This window comes from Nannobrachium achirus, assembly GCF_963921795.1.
Source record: "Nannobrachium achirus genome assembly, chromosome: 8".
In the NCBI taxonomy this organism is placed as follows: domain Eukaryota; kingdom Metazoa; phylum Chordata; class Actinopteri; order Myctophiformes; family Myctophidae; genus Nannobrachium; species Nannobrachium achirus.
In genome coordinates, this window is record NC_137817.1 from 33,605,138 (window position 1) to 33,622,856 (window position 17,719).

A 17,719-nucleotide genomic window follows, 5' to 3' on the forward strand; every position below is an offset into this window, starting at 1 on the left:
TGTTCTCAGCCCTTCAACTGAGGCTGAAAGCAAAGACAATGGAGGTTTTCACTGATGAGCCTCATTGTTACTCTGGATCTGCTCAGAGGGCCATTCACAGGTTTTGTGCTATGTTCCCGGCTAGATCTTCCCTAGGATGAACAGCTTGCTGTGTCCACGTGGTGCTACAACACTGTCTCTGCCTCTCTTTGCTGACTCAGAAAGTACCCTGAGATAGTTTAAAAGGAATGCACTGAAACAGCATCTCTTGTGGTGCGGAATGAAATTATACTATGATGACAGAGTGGCTTTCTTTGGGGTGTAATAAATAAGGTATCAACATTCAAACTGGGTGGTGAGGAGAATAAAAGGAAATATCCACTGGATCAGTGGTAGCCTGCATGGCGTAGCCAGACTATATACTAATGCAGCTAACTAACTGATTGATTGATTGATTGATTGATTGATTGAAGAATTTATTAGAAGTTTGCAATAGAAAAAAGTACAGTTTCATGACAGTACAAATCACTGGTACAAGGTCAACTAAAAGGAGATCCTAGAAAGCCGAGGCTTATTTCCACAGGAACCACACTTTAAGTATCTCATATAACATTGAAAGACAGACGGATAGAACATAGTACTTTATCTAGGATAATATCAGTTTCAAAAGCATAACATCAAAATACAAAGGCAGAAAAAGAATAATAAAAAAAGGGGGGGGGGGCAAGGGGGCTTAGTCTATTTACAAGTCACGGGTAGCAGCTGTCTGAAGGTGACTTTTCATACCAATTTTGAAGGAGGCTAGGGATTTGCTCTCCTTTAGGGCTTGAGGAAGGGCGTTCCACATGTTGATGGTGTAGCAGGATAACGAGTTAGAGCCTTGTTTAGTGTTAAATCTACGTTGATGATGATTAGTGGAGCTGCCTCTGGTGTTGTGGTCGTGAACATCCTTGACCTTTAAGAAGTAGTTTGTCAGGTACATGGGAATCTTGGAGGTGTAGTGTATCTTGTACACCAGGCCCATTGCAAGATGCTGTACTCTGTCAGCTACTTTGAGCCATCCCACGCTTTCGTGGTGATGATCGGTAAGGTGGGTCAGAGGAGGGAGACCAAGCACAACCCTAATTAGTTTGTTTTGGGCTGTTTGAAGCTTTAACTTTAAGGCGGCTGGGGCGTCGCAATACCAGACAAGGACTCCGTAATCAATGAGGGGCCCAATAAGAGCTCCTCCTAGTGTTTTTCGGGATTTAGTATTGATCAGCGGGGCAACCCTTTGCAAGAAGCGAATTCGTTGGTTGACTTTATTGATTACCTTGGTGGTCATTTTTTCACTGGATAGGTTAGCCTCCAGGATGCAACCCAGGTAGCAGATGTAGTTTTTTCTTTCTATCACAGTGTCACCTACTTTAATTGTGAAGTTCTCAACTAGGCTAAGTTTCTGACTAGATCCAAAGAGGATACATTCAGTTTTGCCTAGGTGAATTGAGAGTCTGTTGTCATTGAGCCAGGTGCAGATCTTGTTAAGTTCACAGTTAAGGGCCTTTTTAACCTGCAATAAGTCTCTGCCGGAGACTAGGAGAGCCGAGTCATCCGCGAACAGAAACAGATTGCAGTCACAAGCAGATGACATGTCGTTTACGTATATTAAGAACAACAGTGGTCCTAGTATACTCCCTTGAGGTACTCCACAGTTTACTGGGAGGGGGGGGGGGGACAGGGTTCCGTTGACTTCCACCATCTGTTCCCTCCCCACCAAGTAAGAGTGCATCCATCTCACTGCTGTGCTATCAAGACCAATAGCTTTGAGTTTTTCAATCAGAATAGAATGATCGACGGTGTCAAATGCCTTCTGGAGGTCCAGCATGACCATGCCGCAATATTTGCCATCGTGAATTTCACGTTTGATGTAATCATTCAAATAGATGAGGCATGTATCTGTGGAATGGGACTCTCTGAAGCCAGACTGGAACTCGTAGATCAGTTTATTCTCTTCAAGATATTTAGCCACCTGTTCATAGACAATTTTTTCCATTACCTTAGAGATGGAACTAAGGATTGAGATTGGCCTGTAGTTGCCAGGGTCAAGTTTACTGCCTTTTTTGTGCAGGGGGGTTACCTTAGCTAATTTGCTAAGGTAATCTAACTGCAGTATAGATCTGTAGTATTCCCACCATGTGATATGGGTTGATTGTTTAGCTGTACGAGGCTAGATCAGTGGTTCCCAAACTTTTCAGGTCCCGAGACCCAAAAGAGAGATTAGATCAAACTATAGAGAAAATAGCAGATCTACAAGCGCACAATGTGTCGCTTCGTGACGCATTGTGAGCTTGTAGAATGTAGATCATTTTTTTAAATGTAGGAAAGGAAATGTGATTTTTACTCGAGTTGTGACCTATAAAGATTGGTCCGTGACCCACAAATGGGTCCCGACCCACTGTTTGGGAAACAGTGCACTGGATCATTCTAGCCTTTAGCAAACCGATTGCGGACCTTCCCCCATTCCTGGTATGATTGCCTGCAAAGGGCATTACATTCAAGTCAAAAACATGCAAAAGTCAGGGTGCAAGGGGCAGCGAGCTGCTTAGTTTTACATAGTATAAGACTGAAGGTTTTTCTTATGGATCAGCCTCTAATTGGGTGTGAGGCATGCAAGGGCTGTGATCAGAATGGGTGGCCAGCCATGTTACTGGGATGTGACAGTGAGACGCCTACATCCCTGTTCATTGTTCTCCAGTGCTGGAGCAGATATAATCTTTAGTGAATTCTAATCCTTCCAAAACAATGCAATGTTCCCAGCGAAATATCCCATGGCATATATACAAGGAAATAACACCATTCAACAGGAATGGACACTTGAATATCTTTTGCCTTTTCTCGTTGGAATATATGCAATAACAAAATGAGGATATAGCAGCCAAGATAAATGTTCCACAATCCACATGCAACTAATTATTTGCGTTAAAGGAAGTACATCTAAGACTCTGAACAAGCCAGGTGCTATTTTTTATCACCATCCATCATTGTCATTGACTTATTCGGTCTGTCTGCATGTTTGGCGTTCCTTAGAATCTTGTGTTATGTTTGGACTTAAAGCTGTTTTCTTCACCTGACTGTCTGTCAGTCATTTGCTAGCAAGGAGCAGCAACCTAAGGACCAGGCAACACTCCCTATATGTCTGATACTGCATTCTTCCCATGGACGAGGTCTGATATAGACACATAATATGTGGATGCAGTTGGACAGCGGCGCATGCTTCTACTCTCTGGCCTGCTCTCCTACCACCACCAACTGTGCGTTTGTGCACGTGACAGCACACATCATATGACTCCTGCCCCAGTGTGTTGTCAAAGCTAACCAGCCAAGAGAGACCACCACCTGAGGTTGTTGTCATTTCCATGTCCTGGCCACAGTTGAGTGATCATAAAACTTCATGCTCTCTACCTCACATCTTCCATGTCTTATTAATCATTGGCATAATGTCTCTGTTAACGAGATAAGAGGCAGTAGTGCATTATTGTAGCGTTGATTTGCTTCCTGATAAGAAAGTATTTTGGCAAGGGGCTTCTAACAGGCAGTGCTCCCCGTATTGGACAGATGAATGAGTCTCACTCAGCTGTTCCAGGCGGATGATGTATCACCATGTCTTGTCTTGGGTTTATAGTGAGTGCATATGCTTTCCAGGTATAACAAATTATTTTTGCTTGACCACGTCTGATGTATGGGTATGATTTGCAGTCAGGACACGTTGGATATTCTCATGTCTGTGTCTATTACATACTGTATATTCATTATTTATCCCCCCCCCCCTCCTCTCTCTCTCTCTCTCTCTCTCTCTCTCTCGCTCTCTCTCATTGCCTTCATAGTTTCCCTTTACTTTACAGACAAGTTGACTTTCTTGAGATTTTGGTGTTCTACAATAGAGGCACTTTGGACTTAATTAAACATGGCCGAGATCATATACATAGTGTGGATGACAAAGGCAAACACAGACAAAAGGGGAGAAACGTACCATTGTTTCACAACAACACCGGCGTGTGTTCCAGGAGTGGGGAGGGTGAAGTGAGGCACAACGTATGTCAAACTTAATAAATTGCACGCACCAGTAAGGTAGGAGGGGGGGTGCGTGCAGGAGGCCCATTTAGAAGCTTTTAAAGTCGAACAGCGTGAAGTCCTAATTACTGAGACTTAATACTGGCTGTTGCTGCACTCACGCTGTGACGGTCAGTGGATGGAGGCTGCTACTCCTGCTGTTAGGAGGAAGGATGGAAGACTGGGGCTTGGCCTCAGTGAAGGTAACTTCAGTTATAACAGGACCTTTCCACTGTCTCCGGCTCTCCGCCAATAATGGGGAAATACAGGCTGATAATATTCTATTGTCTACATCAGTGGTTTTCAACCTTTTTGGGTTTGGCACCCAAAATCTCAAAAAAGACATGGCAAAAAAAAAAAGAAAAAAAGACATGGCCAAAATAGGAACACCAGGTTAAAAGTGGTTAACATATTTGTCTCTGTATTGGGAAGTGAGTGCATGCGAAGTATTGATAGTAAAAGTATAACCTTTTATATCTATCACTAAGAGCACAAAGTCTCTCTCTGTCTGTCTGTCTGTCTGTCTGTCTGTCTGTCTGTCTGTCTGTCTGTCTGTCTCTGTCTCTCTGTCTGTCTCTCTGTCTGTCTGTGTTTTCCTGCATATCTCAAGACTGATCAACGTCAAACTTTCCGTGTGCATCATCGACCTGAGGAAGTGCAGTGCATAGTTTGCGTGTTTATGTCAATGACTAAATCCCAAGGTACACGTCATACGGCACACCGTTTTGGAACCACTGGAATAAACAGGACCTTTCCACTGTCTGCCAACAAAGTGGAAATTACAGGTTGATATATTCTGTTGTCTAAATTTGTAGATAGAAACACAGTAAAGCACCATCCTGACTCGGCTTGCTTGGCCAGTCAAGGGGATAAGATGAATGTAACAATGTTCCAACAAGTTACACTTTTTCCACCAAATCTCTTATGTCAGTTGGAACCTTCATGCACACTTGAGTTTATTGGCAATAATGATCCCCAGTTACTCCCTGCTGACCAATCACATGTTAATGCTTGCTGTTGGGAGAAGGGAGAAGGGAGAGGGGCTCTAGTTACAGAAATGAAGGGTGTGACGTGTGAATTGAGATGAGGACATATTCAACTCTGACCTTTCTTTCCTGTCCATATTCAACTATGACCTTCCTTTCCTGTCCATCTTCAACATTTCTAATAATTGCAGCCTCACCTCACAGCTTTTGGCAGGAAACACATTCAGATGCTCTAGTCTAGTCACTATAGAGCACTGTTTGCCAAACAGTGGGTCGGGACCCAATTGTGGGTCGTGGACTGATTTTTGTGGGTTGTGAGTAAATATATTTGTTCCCCATTTCGTTTCCTACACTGACAAAAAATGTCTTAATTTTTTTTTTACTTTTTTTTTTTTAAACATTTTTTTTCCCTTTTTTATTTTATTTATTTTTTATTTTTTTTAACTTTTTTTTTTTATTTATTTTTTTTATATATTTTTTTTTAAGGTGTGAGCGGCCCGAAGGGCCGCGACCCTCTAGTTAATAGTTATATAACATTTCAAAAGATTAGAAAAAAAGTTTAAACAAAACATCTCATCAAATAAGGCGTTACTCTCAGACAAGATACGGACAAGATGTGCCGGTTTTCATAACAAAAATGTATAAAAGTATAAACTAGTCTTGTTATGCCTGACTTTGAAAAAACCTCACGGTATAAATCAATCATCTGCTTTACTCATCAATCATGAGTAAAGCAGTGGTCTCCATCATTTAAGTCACATGAGTTGGTTTCCGAGGCTATATGAGTTGTAGAACACTAGAGGTTCGCGGCCCTTCGGGCCGCTCACATCTAGAGTCCACGCCCGCTTTTTTTTTTTTAAAGTAAAAAAAAAAAAAAAAAAAAAAAATTTTTTTTGAATAAAAAAAAGTTTTGGCCTAATAGTGTTATTATTGTTACTATAATAGGCCTGCCAATGTTTTATTTTCATTATTTCAATGTTTTCATTTTAGCAACACACACACACACACACACACACACACACACACACACACACACACACACACACAGACAGACAGACAGACAGACAGACAGACAGACAGACAGACAGACAGACAGACAGACAGTATCTTGCTGTGAACTCTAGAGGTGAGTGGCCCGAACTCTAGAGGTGAGTGGCTCGAAGGGCCGCGAACTTCTTGTAAGATACAGGCTCTCGGCTAGCTAGCTACAGGCTCTCGGCTAGCTAGCCCAGTAACAGTGGATTCTAGTTTGTTAATTCCAGAAGAAAAGCTTTTAATGAGACCTCTATTCACACCTTTCAACAAATAAAACAATGAAATAGCGATTTGCATATAAAAAAGGAAGCTTTTGCAATTCTGTTGCATTCTTGAAAGTAAACTCCTTCTGCATGGACCGTCTGGACTGGAGGCAGGAAAGCATGGTGACACGATGTTTTTTTTTTCTTTTTTTCTTTGAGACGACATTGACACAGGATTATGGAATATATCCTTACATTGCAAAGGTAGGCTAATCAGCACCATCTGTATACTGTTGGCTGCCACTAAAGTAATTCTACTCCGTGAGGCTGTGTCCTCTCTCTCTCTCTGTCAGCACTGCTTTTACACCGCAAACGGTGACCTATAGAATCTGGTGACAATGCGAAAATTGCGGCGTGCGTGATTTGTTTATACTGTTTTTAGGTGATTCACACAGACAGAGGAAATATACACTCTCTTTCTCTCTCTCTCGTTTCTCTCTCTCGTATTGGGTGCCCCCCCAAAAGGCAACTAAATTAAATAGGTCCTTTTGTGCTGTTAGCTGCATTAAGGCGGAAGGTTTATTCTATAGGCTGGCACCACGATTTTTTCTGTCTTGCTAGTCGCTCTCTCTCTCTCTCTCTCTCTCTCTCTCTCTCTCTCTCTCTCTCTCTCTCTCTCTCTCCCTCTCTCTCACACAAGCACACCTCCCTCTGTTGTAATTCGATACACTGCTCCGCTCAGCTCCACTTCCCCTGTTGCCTCCTCTCTCTCGTGCTTAGCGAATGAGCGGACGGCATAGGGTTGTGGGCGGTATTCCGTGAGTTCCAGCGACATACATCTGATCTACATCTGATCTACCTATGAGTTGAGGTGGATGTGAAAGGGCGTGAATGGGCTTGGAAGTGGGATGCGGCTCTTAAAGGATTGTAGAATAGGATGGTTTGTTTGTACTGTAGCTACTGTATAGGTTTCTTCCAAACTGTTTTAGTATCTATGCCTAGCGTGAAACTAAAGTCTAGACACAGGCAATACCATTTCCTAAACCCTATTTCTAAAAACAGCCAGCAGAACGAATTCAAGCTCGATCAATAACCAGCTACCAATTTAAAAAGGAGATAGCAATGAAACACAATCTACACCTCCCTGAAGCCTATTATCCCTTAAGCAAAATCACTATTTTGACATGCAATATTGATCTAAAGATGATTTTATGACGGGCCCCATGGTGTGACCCTTTTCATGGCAGACCCTCGGATAGTGTTTGTGCCAAGTGTTGGTGCAGATTGGAGCAATAGTGTGCTTGTGGCCCCCGGGTGCCACTGATGGGGCCCCTGGGGCCACAAGTGGTCCCTGGTGTGAGTATTGTCATGGGAGACCCCTGAGACCCATGGTTGTGCCAAGTTTGGTGCAGATAGGAGTAACAGTGCGGCACTCTCTGCATTAGGTTGTGAACAGGATTTTCTCTTCGCAGTTGAGTAAAGGTTGCAACAAATGTATGTCATGATGACCACAGAGATAAAGGTGATTTGCGTCAGTATTTGACAAAATCGTAATCGTAGTAACAAATAGTTCGTTTTGAAGAAGCTTTCTGCAATACTTTCGTCAGTCTATTGGGCATGAACAACTTTAAATTAAAATGGCAGGCTTACGTGATAGAAAAACAACCCGCTTTCTCCCAGGCCAAACATAGTATTATACACTTTGCATTCCATGCTTGTAAGATTCCTTTAGTTTAGAATCTAAAGGCGTGATGATTGAATATTTATCAGTGGATAGGCTATGGGGCAGAAGATTCATGCACGTCTGCACTTTTCTTTTCATCGAAAGATTTTGCTCAAAGGCTAATTCATTTTAAGGTACAATCTGAGACTTATTTGAATGAATAAACATTATTTTAACCAATCTGCATGGTACTGTTGTAGAGTATGTTCATAAAATAGAAGTAGTACATCTCCAGTGGTTGGAGGTTGTCTGTTGTCTACTCTTACATTAAGACATTTTGATCCTGGTGTCAGGTACGACGCTGACTGGTTGACTTTGTCTATACATTTCTTTGAAGCAGACATCGCACTGAATTGGTTGCTAGATGCAGTGCCATTTTTATTGTAGTTCGGACATTGTTGTAATTACCTCTCTCCATCAGGAGAGAACAGACAAAACTTACATATTGTAGGCTTATCAAACATATAATTTTCCAAATGTCTGTCTGTCTGTCTGTCTGTCTGTCTGTCTGTCTGTCTGTCTGTCTGTCTGAGTGAGTGTCTGTCACAGCGTTTCTCCTCAGTGGCTGGACCAATTGATCTGAAATCGCATCACCATTAGCATATGAACACACCTGACATAACTGTGAAGCCCGTTTGTCACTTTCACAAATCATATGCTGTATATTAGCATTTTTATGGTGTATCTATATCTATTCTTCATCTAGCTTGAGGCATATCTATTATGCATCTAGCATGAGGCAACATGTTTAACCAGCTCTGTGTGTGTGTGTGTGTGTGTGTGTGTGTGTGTGTGTGTGTGTGTGTGTGTGTGTGTGTGTGTGTGTGTGTGTGTGTGTGTGTGTGTGTGTGTGTGCGCGCAGGCGGGTGGGCGGGCGGGGGGTCGTTTGTCAAAAAAAAATCATGCAGATCGGTACACAGTATCTCTGTAGCCATTAAACGAAATGGGTATTTCTTACATTGATGCCCCTACATATTATCATGCAAGCACCAGTTAAAGTTACTTTCCATCCCTCATATACTGTGTGCACAGTGCACATCCCATAACCCACACACTGCACATCATTTCGGAGCTCATATCTTTGAACGGGTAAGGGCTAGTCTTTAAACTAATTCACGAGCTCTAAACTAAACCGTTGATGCATTTTAAAATGAAACACATTGATATCACCCATAATGCTACTTGTGCAACATTAGGGCAGTTATCGGTTGTGGTCAAGCATGACCAGTGCTGTCCAATGCCATGGGGCCTGAGTGTTATGGCTCTTCTTACTTTGTTTAAATGGCGACTCTTTATTGCAGTTTCTCCTTACCCACAAACATGGCAGGTAAGAAAACTGCAACCACGGCTCATGCCTGCTGTGCCCTCTATGGGTCCTGTGCAAGACTATAGGGAGCAAAGATAGGTCAAACTGCAATGATAGGTAAAACTATCATGCCTTGAACAAAATGTTATTGATCTTGTAAGATAATGTCTACAACTGTTTATTATATTGTATTTGTACTTGTGTTCTGTTAATTGATTCATTGCGACCGCCAGGGAGCATTTAGTTGAAAACCTCCACCTCATGTCCGTCCGTGTGTCACGCTAATTAATACACAACATTTTGTTACCTATCGACTTCAGTTCCTCCCTCCCATAGTAGTTGTAAGTAACACATTTGGTGTAACACTCACTCACATGGGTCTGTGGCATGTCGCTGATTGGCTTTCACAGACAGCTCAGATTGCTGTTTAGCACACTGTTTAACAGAACATACTGTAGCTCTGTCAACTGGGGCGCAGTTCTATAACACGCTGTTTAACTGTGTGTGTGTGTGCGTGTGTGCGTGCGTGCGTGCGTGCGTGCGTGCGTGCGTGTGTGTGTGTGTGTGCCGTATTTAGAAGCACTGTTGTTTCAGCAAGACCTGGCGGTCGCTTCTCACCCTTAGGGCATCTTACTTTGTATGATGTATTTAATGTGCTTTTTGACGTGTTCCAGTGTCCAATTCTATTTCCATTAAATACTACTTTAAATAAAGTTGTCAATAAAAGTATGTTAAGTGGCAAATACATTAGGATGATGGTCGGCCAATGAGTTGGGGGTCATCTAATAGGTGTGTTTGTGTGCTTTACGTTCACATAAGTGGTTGGGAGCCAATTAATGTGTTAAATTGGAGCTGGCTGACTGGCAAAACAGTTGAGTTTTTCATACAATAGAAGGGGCATGGGGTGGAAGTTCCAGAGATTCACCTCTGGCTGTGCCTCGAGCTCATGAATTGGTGCCACTGCGGCCATGAGCTCCAGGGCTCTGGTAGCTGTGACGATGCACTTTCATTTCAGCCAGCTAGTAATCCCAGAATGCAATAAAACTGTCTGGGCCCGTGTCTGGCTCCAGTCTGACCAATTTTATTGAGCAAAAAACTGTTTTTTAGCCCCCGATATCACTAGGGGGAATTTAAGGGTGAAAATAGGTGTTTAGTGCCATTTTCGCTCTTTTGCACAAAACGTTGGATGTCATTAAGCATATTGGGCAAGAATGAGTCACTAATTATATACCGTAGGAGAGGGAGTCATAGCAAGGCTTATAATGAGGGACTGCATCCCAACCAAACCGAGACACCATAATTCTGTCACTAGGGACAGGGGTCAATGCAGTCTGGTCAGCCTATATTTGTGTTGGCTAAAAGACGCTTAAAAAACAGTGTATATCAAAATTGGTTTTGATCTACAGTGTTTGCCGTAGTGATGTGGAGTCAGCAGTGAAAGTAAATGGACTGTAGACTAATAGTCAAACATAGAGTTGGTAGTCAAAGCTATGTTTACATGACCTCCAAGCGTTCCATGAATAGGAGCCTCCACTAACATAGTCCTGCTTTCACTTATAAATTCCTATTGAGATTTAGCTTTATGATTGATTAGATTTGGTTTAATGGTTTAATTCCTTCACAGTCGTCCATATGTTTTTTTAATAGCAATGGTTTATTTGGTGTTCCTTTTACAAACTTGACTTCATGATTTGATTTATTTTGTCGATTTAGGCTATGCCGAATATATCAAACCAAGAAATCTATGATAATGATATACTAATGGATTTGATGATGGGTTTATAGATGGGGCGGGGCCATGTCTGTAACTTTGTCAGACATTTGGTCTGATATGCAGGTGAATTAATACTCTCTTCCCAGCTCATAGTTAGCCTGCTGGATGATTGTGAACCCCAGTGTCTCGAAAATGTAAAGTTTATTGGGTAAGACAGATTCTCACAGAAGTTACAAGAAGGGTTGTTTTAAATCAATATAGGCCTGCTGTGTTAAAAAACAACAATGGTATATATAGTATAACATCAAAATGTATGTATTCATTGTGTTGATTCCATACTCCCCAGTAAACACAGGATGTTGTTAATCTCAGAACAATGGCTCTTGGTAGAGGAGATTTATGAGCTCATGCCAAACTGTCAAACAAACAAAACAGACAAGGTGCAAAAAAAGGGTCAATCAAGATGTGGAAATAGTAGGGAAATAGAATCACTTGCCATCGTCTGACAAATGCTGATTCAGTCAACAAACAAGTCAGAGAAGGGGAAAGCAAAGGCATTTCAAGCAAAGGCATGCACTTGCCTTTGCTTGAAATGCTTCATGATTGGCAGTGTTTGAATGGCTGAGTATTGATCTGACATCATCATGGCACCTGCATTGCTCCTGCTGAGGTAAAAGCTAATAGGACAGAATGTCTCTCTATATAGACTGAATTGTCATTGTGCTGATAAATGTATTAACATCGGCAGGCTTGTGGTGCAACTTGTTTTAGGAATGCATCGGCTGAGCAATCATTAAACACACATCATGCACGCACGCACGCACGCACACACAGGCAAGGTGCATAGGCCTACTTACTGCATGCTGGGCCAATTTAGGGCTAATTTTAGTTTCATTATGACCTGATCAATAACGCTAATGATGTGAACTGGAGTGGAGCTCAGACAGGATGACACAGCACTGTTTCTTTGACTCTTTAACCCATCATGTGAATATGTGGTCAGGGGCGTCACACCAAATTCTGGGCCCTGGGTACAGGATTCACTGCGGGCCCCCCATGAATCTTAACTATTGAAAAATACTTTTGAAAAATCTTGAAAATGCGTGCAAGAAACATATGTCAAGGACCCCCAAGATGATCTGTATTTGGCCACGGACCCCCATCTCAAAATATTTAGTTCCAGGGACCCCCCAGAAGCAAAATTTGAGTTAGAAATGTTCGCTTAAAAAATACATATATTCAAAGATTTTCCAACATTTTCAAAAATAGCAGATCTACAAGCTCGCAGCGCGGCACTCGGTGCCGCGCTGTGAGCTTGTATATCTGCTATTTTTCAATAGCTAAAGTATAAAATAATTAAGGCCCCTCCACCACCTTGGGCCCTAGTAACTCAGTCCCACTTTCCTACCCCTTGTGACGCCCCTGTATGTGGTACCATTTGCAAACTCGATCCTGCCTACAGATGGCAGCCATGAGCCTTGTGAAATGGATCTTTAAATCACTAAACTTATTGCTCACGTGGTGCAATGCATTGTACTGTTTTGTTTAATAATTAATTCCAATGTCTTATTATTATGCTATTGTGGTTTTTCTGTTTACCGGCAGGCAAGGAAATCATTAAAATGTAGAAAGCCTTACATATACTGTAAACTATAAAACTGGACTCCACAATGAGTGTCTAGAGAATAGAGACCTCAAGTTATTTAGTGTGTAATGGTGAAGGAGAACGCAAGAAAAAGCATAATGCTGTCCATCACAAAACCCTGAATATGTGTGAGCTTCTCTCCTACCGAGGAGAGGCTATCAAAGTTGACTTAAACTATAGCGTAGTGAAGAAGGAACATTTATGTGTGATTCAGGACTATAAAACTGTATTGATTTGCTGCTTGCCTTCACTGCACAGCCCCAGCTTGGAGTAATTTGTCCCCCAGGTCTAAGGTTGCGTGTGAATTTTGTGTTGTGTCAGCTGAGTTTCAAGCAGCAGCACCAGGCAGTGCTCGCCTGAGAGGAGCTGCAACTCTAATTAGCCAACACTGCTTTAATTAAGAGCTTGCTGTCAAGGAAAGCAACATCTTTAACTCATCTTTTACCTCTAGCAGAGTGACATCCTAATGGCAGTGGGTAAAATGATCAACATGGCAGTCTTGGCAAAAGGATGGATTAGGCCTATTTTCTTTTTTGTTATGGCAACGTTAAGACAAGATAATGTAATTGTATGCCAGAATACTCTGCATGTGTTTAGTTCTGTAATTCTAGGAGGATTCGTGAATTATACCCAGTCTTGCCACTCCTGGTGTGTAGCCTAGTCCTAATATGTACACTACAGCGTGCAGCAAGTACACTATGTGTAGACTTGAGTAGGTTTAAAATGATTAAACCTGTCAATTCAGAACAACAAATTATTTCCAAGTGTTATTTACATCCAGGGCAACATCATACAAAACGAAAACTCAAAAGTGGAAGTTGCTGTAGCTGTCCAGCATCAACACATTGTAGGCGATAGAATAAACAACACATACTGTGGTGTGAGACTGTCACGACAGGAAACAACATGCTTGTAACAAAAACACCAAACACGCACTAACATTTAGCTTAGGGACCAAGACCTTGTCCCTGGGTAAATGACCTCAACTCTTTGATGAGCTAAAGTGAGGCACCTCCGATGCCTGGAGACTTGCAAATTTGGCATTAGCACAGGCTCACAGCCTGCTCTGAAGAGACCTGTGGTGGGAGATGCCAGGCCTTATGCCAAGTTTGGTAGGCTACACCCTAGCGTTCACAGGCCTAGCCATGCCCAGCAAGGACCGTACAGTCTGTGGCCAAACCATAACCATCTGCTGCCCATTTCTCCATCATTCCCACTTGACACCCTGCCAATGGTTTGTTTATTCATCTCTGGAAGGATCCTAATCTTCCGTCCTCACATGATCCACCTGAGCCATTGCTAAGAAGAGCCTGGCCCTTGTATATCAGCTGATGGGACTGTGCATCCAGTCCCTGTACTGCTCTGTGACCAAAGCAAATGGATGTCTGATTTGATTCTTTGGAGACTTTTTTTTTTTTAAACACACTTGAATTGTATTTCAGTGCAAGGCCCATTTATCATAAACATTCATCCCTGCTTCATCCACCACTTATTCTAATGACAGATGAGTCAACAGCATTTGCTACTGCACTCTTCATAAGTGAGTGTGAGTAATTTCCCTCTACTAAATAACCATTAAGCACTCAGCATGTCCGATTCAATAGATTCCCCATTGAGTACAACTACAAAGCAAGATAATGCATGAGATGCATTACCTTGAATACTGCGGCATCACATTAGAAAGAAGTTGACTAAAGAAGTTGCAGCTTGTTTTGTCTCCTTCAGTTTGAAGAGAAGAGATAAAGTGGTGAAAATTAGGAGTGGTACTGTACCTGTGCTAATCTGTTAAACATACATGTCCAATATGTAAATCATAGGACATTCTTAATTCTAAATATTCCCTTATTAGCTGTGTCACCCTACCAGTAACCTGGCTGTCTCTGCTAAAATAAACAGCTTAAGATCATATATTCTGTGACCATACACATGCTGATGCTACCTGATGTTAGGGACGTGCAGAGAATGTTAGTGAGGCAGGGGCTGAAATTTCCAAAAGGGTCTTTTGGTGGAAACATCGAAAATAGCAGACCTCAACATCGAAAATAGCAGACCTCCAAGCTCACAATGTGTCGCAGCGTGACGCGTTATGAGCTTGGAGGTTGGCTATTTTCGGTGCTTGATACCACACTGAACTAAGCATAATCAAGTCAATACTGGAGATGTGGCGTAATGCCATGGATTTCTACACAAAGAGGGCAATTCTGTCAACATAAGATGTTGCATTCAAGTTCAGGAGAGTTTGGACAAGACAATTCTCTTGTGGTAGGTATGGCATGGAAAAAGGGTGTTTGCACCATAGTACAAAACTGTATTCATGGTCTGGAGAGGGCAATTTTTACAGACGGATAACAGGGCAGGGGCTCAAGCTCCCCTTTGATGTCTGTGTGCACGTGTAGGCCTGATGGCTTCCTATACACCTCCGTTCTCCATTTTCTCTGCCTTTTCACAAATGTCATAAGTTAATTCTGGTGCATGCTTCAGATTGCCAGCCATATATCAATCAGCTCTTGAGTCATTATAGTATTTATGTAATTGCCTTCGTCTGCCGAGTTGGAAGAATTTGGCAGCGAGGCTGGCTCAAATGAAAACAGCAGAGATACAGCACTGTTCATTCTTCCCTTTCTGATGAGAGTAACAACACCACTTTGCCATTGCATTAAGTGGGTTAACACAACCTTTGACAGACGAGTCTAAGAGATGTGTCCTGTACATTTTATACCTGGCCTGAGCATCAGTTACATCGATGATCTTTCCAGCTTCCTTTCCAAGTGTGTGTGTGTGTGTGTTTGAATTACTTTTTTTGTTGACATTTTTATGATTTATTTCCGATAGGTCAGTGTAGAGGACAGGAGAGAGAGAGAGAGAGAGTAGGAGAGTCACATCCAGTAATGTACTGGCCGTCTGGGAATCGAACCGGAGACTTGCTGTCATGCATTAGAGCCCATGTGGTATGGGCCCTAACCACTCGGCTACCGGGTCACACCCAGAGAGACAGCGCTGATCTAAAGTTACAACTAGCCAAATGGGAAATGGGAAAAACAATCATTTGTCCAGAGCGCCTCATATTTGTCACTCAAAACCATTTGCAAAGGCTCTGCACACTTGTTATCTTTAGAAAGTTATAGTAGCACTGTGACAGCTAGTGCGAGAGCTGAGTGCAGCCACTGTGAGTGAGGCGGGGCTGCTATGTGGGCAACAGTGTGTGTGTGTGTGGGTGTGTGTGTGTGTGTGTGTGTGTGTGTGTGTGTGTGTGTGTGTGTGTGTGTGTGTGTGTGTGTGTGTGTGTGTGTGTGTGTGTGTGTGTGTGTGTGTGTGTGCGTGCGCGCACGCGTCTCCAGATGAGTGGGTTGTTGGCTATAGTGTGAGATTCCATTCTTTCATGTTGAGGTTTTATAGATTGGGTGCATGTGTGTGTGGCCTCTGTGTCGCTGATGAGCGAGAAAGAAGCAGGTTGTTTTCTTGACTTTTCCACTAGGCAGAGAGGAGAAGTGTCATATGAGATTGCACGGCTGGTATCAATAATGTGAAAGTATTGTGAGAGTATTCAAACGGTTTCAAATATTCAGAATCAATGTGGCCTCTTGAAAAACTTGCAATTGTGACAGTAAAACAGTAAAACTTTTTTGATGGGTGCGGAGAGAGCAAGAGAGAGAGACTGAGCGAGAGAGAAAGAGATGCACATTACCTGCACACAGACAAGATCCTCTGTTTGTTTCTCACTGTATGTTTAAATTAAATGATATAAGAGAGAGAGAGAGAGAGAGAGAGAGAGAGAGAGAGAGAGAGAGAGAGAGAGAGAGAGAGAGAGAGAGAGAGAGAGAGAGAGCATATGGTATGAAGAGAAAGACAGCAAAGCTATGCCAATAATACATCTGTCAAATTAATCTATTGTCCCTAAATGTGGATGTTCAATTGCAAGTAAAATGCATTAACTTGCAGACAGTGTGCACACCCCAACTGTAAATGGAAATAAGGTGAGGTCCAGATTCCTGACTATTCCCCACAGCTGCTCTCCCCCTCTGCTTGACTTTTAGGAATTCCACTGCAGGTAACGTCATTTGCTGGAAAAGCGACCCAGGCCAAGTTGTTACTAATGTGATCATATACATTTCACCACAGTCTTAAAGGATAGAGTCATGACTTTGTCAGATGCTATCCCATAACAACAAATGTGGCCTGCTATTCACTTTTACGTTTGCAATATATTTCACCTTCCAGTCATATGATCATCATGTAGTAACTCTAAATCGCAGAATTAAACAGGAGAGAAACAACAGGCAAAATGCTGTTGTCTTAGTAAGAAGCAACTACTATTTACATAACCTTGCTTGACCAATCTGTTTAATCTACACAATATCAATGCAACAGATAAATGTGGGTTTCTGTGTCCTGCACATACCGGTATACCATTATTCTGTTTAGCTATCAATCGCAGGAAACCAGTGCTGGAGGGTACTACTTGGCTCGGGGTCTTCCTGTTTACTTCACACAGACACCCAGTCATACAGCCTGAGAAATACCTCATATTTGCATTTCACATCTTGGTGTAGCAAAATGACTATGAATGTAATGACTGGACAAAAAGAGTATAAGCACTGACGTGGCTTAACATGCAACTGTAACAGGAAATGGGAAGCTCAAGCTAAAATGCTGTGTTGCCAGCTGTGAGAACCTTTTTTTCTTTACCTCCTCATCTACATGTGTTGCCGTTTGCAGTTTTCCCTGCAGGGGTATTGCAATGACAAATTGTGTTCAGTGATGTGAGACTGAGTGGCACAAAAACATAGCCTTAAACCAAATTAGTGGGATATTAGTACTATAAAACAATACCCAAGGAGTGACTGATTTCCCAAACAGCAGGGCGTGAGAATATGTGAGCTGGGTTGCAGACAGGCATGTCTCTAAGGGCCCCAGCAGGGACGAGCTGGTCTGAATGATGCATGGTCAGGGCTCACCACTTCCCAAGGCCTTGTATGAGCAGTGATGGAAAGTAACTAAGCACATTTACTACATATTACTCTTTTTGAGGTACTTTTACT